Source organism: Tachypleus tridentatus, chromosome 11 (genome assembly GCF_004210375.1).
Source record: "Tachypleus tridentatus isolate NWPU-2018 chromosome 11, ASM421037v1, whole genome shotgun sequence".
Classification (NCBI taxonomy): domain Eukaryota; kingdom Metazoa; phylum Arthropoda; class Merostomata; order Xiphosura; family Limulidae; genus Tachypleus; species Tachypleus tridentatus.
This window is the reverse complement of record NC_134835.1, coordinates 17311314-17317528: the sequence shown is the minus strand read 5'-3', so window position 1 is coordinate 17317528 and position 6215 is coordinate 17311314.

Below are 6215 nucleotides of genomic sequence, written 5' to 3'. Positions count from 1 at the left end.
TTGTGGTTTTAATGTGTTTCTACTGTAATAACACGTAGTAAATAAAAACACTGTTTCATCATGGAAAAACAGAACAATAAAGTTACTGTTGCGATACGTAATATGGAAAACTTGGTATAAAACCTGCTGTTATATTTATGACAATACGACACAAATAAATTGTAAATGTATAAAACATTGTGTTTCTGTATTCGAAGTATTATAGGTTAAGCCACGAAAAGTGCTCGGCTATTTTAGTCTGATAGAATCAGAGTATTTGATACAATAAAGGTTTAACTCATGGTGAGTAAAAGTGTCCTTGACTAGGAAATCACCAGGACCTTAGTTTGGACATGTTTCAGCCATTAGTGATTCAGTATTAGCTAATACAATTACTGATCTGAGGTTCTAACATTCATGTAATGTATGTCAGTTGTTTCAATTATCAATCATTAAATGTTTGCTAGTACTATGACCTATGATTTATTTGAGGTTCTAACATCTATCTAAAGGAATTTCTAGATATAGTTGTTTCATTTATCAGTGTTTAAATGTTAGCTATTATTATAATCTTTGATTCATTTCAAGTTTCAACATCTATCTTAGGCGCATCTGTATATACGTAGTTGTTTCATATATCAGTGATTAAAATTAACTAGTATTATGATCCATGATTCATCTTAAGTTCTAGTATCTATGTAAGGCATGTGTCTATATAGTTAGTATAGCATATATTAATGATTATATGTTAGCTAACACTATGAGATTTATCAGTCGTGTTAGGCATGTCTGTACATAAGCGTTTCATGTATCATGATTAAATGTCAGCTGGTACTGTGATCTATGAATTATTTTAAGTTTTAACGTACACGTAAAGTATGTGTATGTATAATATGTTCGCCTGTCAGTGATTAATCGTTTACTTTTAGTATCACTCGTCTAAAGTTCTAACATCCACGTAGGGCATGTCTGTATATACCTTTTTTATTCATCAATGATTAAATACTAGATTTTAGAATTATTCATAAAAGTTTCTAACATCTCTGTAAGACCTGTCAGTATGTCAAGTTTTATTGTATATGTGTATAGGATGAATTCTGTGATTTGTTGACGATAAATGTGAACAATGAACAAACAGCACACAATCTATTTATTTTAAAATGATACATTACAAAAGGTCAAACGTGTATATTATTTCCGCTACCTTCTTGTTTAAGACATTTGTATCTAGAGCTGTAAACAATCGTCTATTTTCGTCAAAGTGTTCACAGGCAAGTTTGGTTACTTTCACAAGACGAATTATTCCTTTTTTTTTGTTCTGTTATTAGAAAACAATGGATAGTAATTTCTATAATATTACACATTGATTACCATAGTTGTGTATAGAACTTTAAATAATTGTCTCTTTTTGTCAACTTCCACACAGACTGCTTTATTTAGTTTATAACACAATTTGCAAGAGAGATTATTTCTTCTGTACTCTGTTATTACAATACAATATCTGATAATTTCACTTTAAAGTCGCCACTAAATTTTCTTTAAGCCTAATAATTTTCTTTAAGGCTAATCACTCAGTTTAGGTGTATCTATCTTTATAATATTATAACTATATCTTTCTCGAACTATATTCTGGACTGATATTTATAGCCCGAAAGAGGCTTAGAACATTCTAACTCCTCTACAATGTATTATGATGCAGTAATATTTAATAAAACAACAAGAAACACTTAGAAGGTTCTAATAACATAAAGTAATAGTACAGCAGTTGTCACTTCACAACGTATGATTCGTACACAGTTACTTAAAGAAACATGAGATAAAGTATTACTTCTAAGACTAATTAAACACTGTTCCTGTGCCTGTGCCTTCTTAAACCATTTAAATTATAACGCTCATACTAACTTTAACATTAATGTATATCTAACACATTATGTGGTATCAATTAGACCCTATGTTGTCGTAATTATTTATTTTCAAGTGTTTTCTTCGCTCAATGTTTTTTTGTGACATGACGTTTATAAGTATGTTTCCTTACAAAATTAGATTCGTAATGTTACTTTCGTGAGAAACTTGATATTAAAATTGAGGAAGTTTGTTATATCTAAGAATATTGTAGTCAAATTTATTATTCTAATGAAATTTGACAGAAAGAAAGAATGTGAAGTTATTGTTAGGAAGTGAGAAAAAATAAATAGGCTTAACTATTAATGAAAGTCTATTTTTCAAGTCAGTCGTTATATTAACTCTAAAACAGCAGTCATCACCAACTGATGCTGCTACCTACAACATGCTCACAGTTTAAGGGTTAAAGCCTAAAGCACTCTTTAGCGTCATTTTAGTTATTAAAATGACTTTCATCCATATTCGCTTCAGGAGTTATTCATAATTTTGTTTTTAATTTTAAATTTCTATTTCAAGTTAAAACAATGACGTGTAGAAGTGGTTGGTTTTCCTATTAGCAAATTGAATGAATACAAACAGTTTAATATATTTAAAACTATCGCTTCTTAGGTTTTTCAGTAAGTTTCATAGTATTAGAAATGATTATGATGTTTATAAAAGTGATATAAAATAAAATGGTACAAGTCTACTTCCATTTTATTGTATGAAGACGAACTGTACCAGAGTAAGTCACGAGTTGGTAGGTTGTTGTTATTACTTGTCATCTGATCAAGTAATGAGCGTCACACCAGTATAATGCCTATACTATTCCCAGCAGTAGTATGATGAACACTTTCGTGGCACTCAGAACAGAAATGTTACATTAAACATTGTATAGTAACTAACGTTTTGCTTCTGAAAATTATTCTATGCGATACAGATCTGGTGAAGATTTCATGTTTCAGCATATTTGTTTTGATATTTAATATAGTGCAAAGCTACACGAGGGTTATCTGCGCTATTCGTCCCTAATTTGGTAATGATAGGCTAGAAGGAATCGGCTAGTCAAAACCAAACGCCTTCAACTCTTTGCTACTCGTTTACCAATGAATAAATAGTATTGATCATTACATTATAACAGCCTCACTGTTGAAAGAGCGCATTGTTTGGTGGCGAGGATTCGAACCTGAGGATTGCGATTCGAACGCTCTAACCGCAGGCCATGAGGAGGACAACATGATGATTAACGTCGAATATTAAAATAAAGCATGATGAAGCATCAATACATCAGTTGACTTCTTTAAAGCCAATAAATTTCAAGATATACACGTGACGTTTGGCATCCAGTCTTCTGGCATGCATTCTGATCTTTCTTTACCACGCAATTTTCTTAAGAACCAGGTTTGTTAGGTTGGTACTCAACTTCTAGCACGTGTGTTTCCAGCGTTCACAAGCATGTTACCAAAATGTGACAGTCATTAGCCCTGTACAGATATGTATGGAAGTTGTGAAGGTCAAAGAGCAACCTAAAGAACTTGACTCAATTGTGTGGAATAGTTATTTTCTTATATAAATTCATGCAGAGCTATACAATCAATACTTGTGCTAGCTTTCCTAGTTTTGATAAATGGAAGGTTGTTAATCAACAGAACCCCTCAATAATTCATGGACTACAGTAATTTAATGGCGTGATTGACCGTCATTCTCACAAAACGTGGCCCATGTAGGAATAATACAAGATATCGGGAACATAATCATATGCTAGTAAACCTATAGTAGCATAACAAGTGTGTAGTGATGTTATGAAAGTAAATACATAACATTAGTAAATTGTACAGTGTATTCTGTTCTTGTTCTTCGAGTTCTGTGACAATGTATTTTACCACCTTAAAAGAATGTCCATGACTGTATATTTATCATCTGTGCATTTCGAATGTTTCCAACTCTATATATCTCCAAGGAAAACTAATTTTGAAGCGATTTTATTAATTGTATGGCGTAAGAGCGAGGAGGACCAGAGTATTGACAACAAAATGTAACTCACTAATATTTAAGTTTTATACTCTCCAAGCAGTAGTATAATTAAATTGTAATTGCATGTGGTCATAAAGCTCACGTATTTTACGAGTCTTCGTTTCATTTGTTTGAACTTAAGCAGAAAACTACATAATTTGTTATCTGCGCTCTCCCACCATTGGTACTGAAATCCGATTTCTAACGTCGTAAGCCCACAGGCATTCCGCTGTGTCACTAGGAGGCGTTTTAAACGAGAAGTGATGGGATTCAATTTCTGCTGATCTTAATAATCAGTCTATATCGGTTCGATTAAAGAAAGAACTTTTCTAGATAAGAAAAAAACTACTGACCACATTTTGTAGCCCACTATAAACTTTAAGGTGCTGAAACTACGAAAGCGCACGACAAATCGGCAATTAGTTGTGACGTGTTCTCTCGAAAGAAACGTGTCGTAAAGAGTCATATCGTAATATAATTTACTGGTTCCAGAGCATATATATCGATAAGCATACCTAGCGGTAACTGATTTGTTGGTTTCATTTAACATGATAGATGTCCTTTATAATGACACACACGGCAACATATTAAACCCTTAGCCCTAACATGGGTTCATTATCCACAGTTTCTTCGGTCGTCGCAGTTTATTGAATTATAACTTTGCGATTATTATTAAATAATATCAAAGAAGTCAAAGTATCTAATAGAGTTTTAAAGACTTATTATTAAAAGCTAACAAAATATTTACCAAGTTCCTACCCACTAAAACGTTTTTTTTTTTTACTTTTTCAAGAATTTCATCTAACTTAAGTTTCCTAATTTCACAAAGATTAAATAATTAAATTAATAACCAATCTCATTTTTTCCTCACGTAATTTATCTGCATAAACATACTTTGAATTTTATTTTGTTCGAAGTTTTTATTTAGAAGAAGTTAAAGCCACAGTCTTTCGTTTTTTTTCTAAATAGTTAATATCTCTATACGTATACGTCAGCAGAGTACTAAAACTCCATAGTCATAGGACGAAAGGAAACTGCTTGTGTTATCAACGGACATGATCTTAACTACGAGAAACTACCGTTATCCTAGCTTCTGAAGAGTAAGAAATGCTTTGCGGTGAAGTTTAATTATCTTCTTTTGAACTCCGTGTTTGTGGTCCATGTGACATATACCAGCTTAACAGGATAATGATGAGACGTCTGCTACCTGCTGAGATTGTTGGAACTTAAAGATGATAAGATGATAAAAAAAAACGTTTTAAGAAACGTCCACCTTTATTATTCTAACGTACTACAATACACGCAAAATATTTTAATTAATTTTAAGCTAATTAGAAGCAGCAGTTATAAAAATAAAAGAGAGTCGTGAAAGAACATATATTTACGTATTTTAATTAAAACATATTTTACTATTTAGTTTTGTGCCTCATTCTTTATACGTGTAGACCAACTATATAAAAGTTTATAATTAAAACTAACACGTATCAGTAAATCCGCAGGCCAGGCATAGCCAGGTGGTTAAGGCACTGAGACTCGTATTACGAGCGTCGCGGGTTCGAATCCCACTCACACCAAACATGCTCGCCCTTTCAGTAGTGGGGTTGTTATAATGTGAAGGTCAATCCCACTACGCGTTGGTTAAAAAGTAGCTGCCTTCCATCTAATCTGCTGAATTAGAGATGGCTGTCGCAGACAGTCTTGGTGCAGCTTTTCGTGAATTTGAAAAACAAAGACGCATTTCCTAAGTCAGCAAACCAGTTGGTCTACGTGTACAACATATTTCGATTTCAGAAACCACAGATCGAACAGAAGAATTTCAAGAGGGTGTAACGTTACCTTGAGATGAGTTGTACTTCTCCAGAAAGTAAACCACACTTTAATATAACACATTCACCAGAATGTGAAACTAATCTTCAGTTTCTGTAACATTCTCCGGCAGAATATACAAAATAATCTTGCTCTATAATACAGAAATTTATGTCTGTAATTATTACAATAAAAACTAATTTTGACAAAAGATATTTACCATTGGAAAAGTAAACACGGCTTGGCTAACTGGGAAGATAAATCTTTAACATCTGTATCAAAAATGGTAAGATAAATTTATAACATCTGTATCAAAGATGGTAAGATACATATTAACATCTGTATCACTTTTTCTCCAGCACAATAGGACGATAAGAATGTACGAAACATTATTCACCAGGAAGTAAAACTCAGGTTTTATATCTGGCAACAAAGGATATCGCTGGAAGGTAAAACAGGTTCTATATCTGGCAACAAAAGATATCGATGGAAGATAAAACAGGTTCTATATCTGGCAACAAAGGATATCGCTGGAA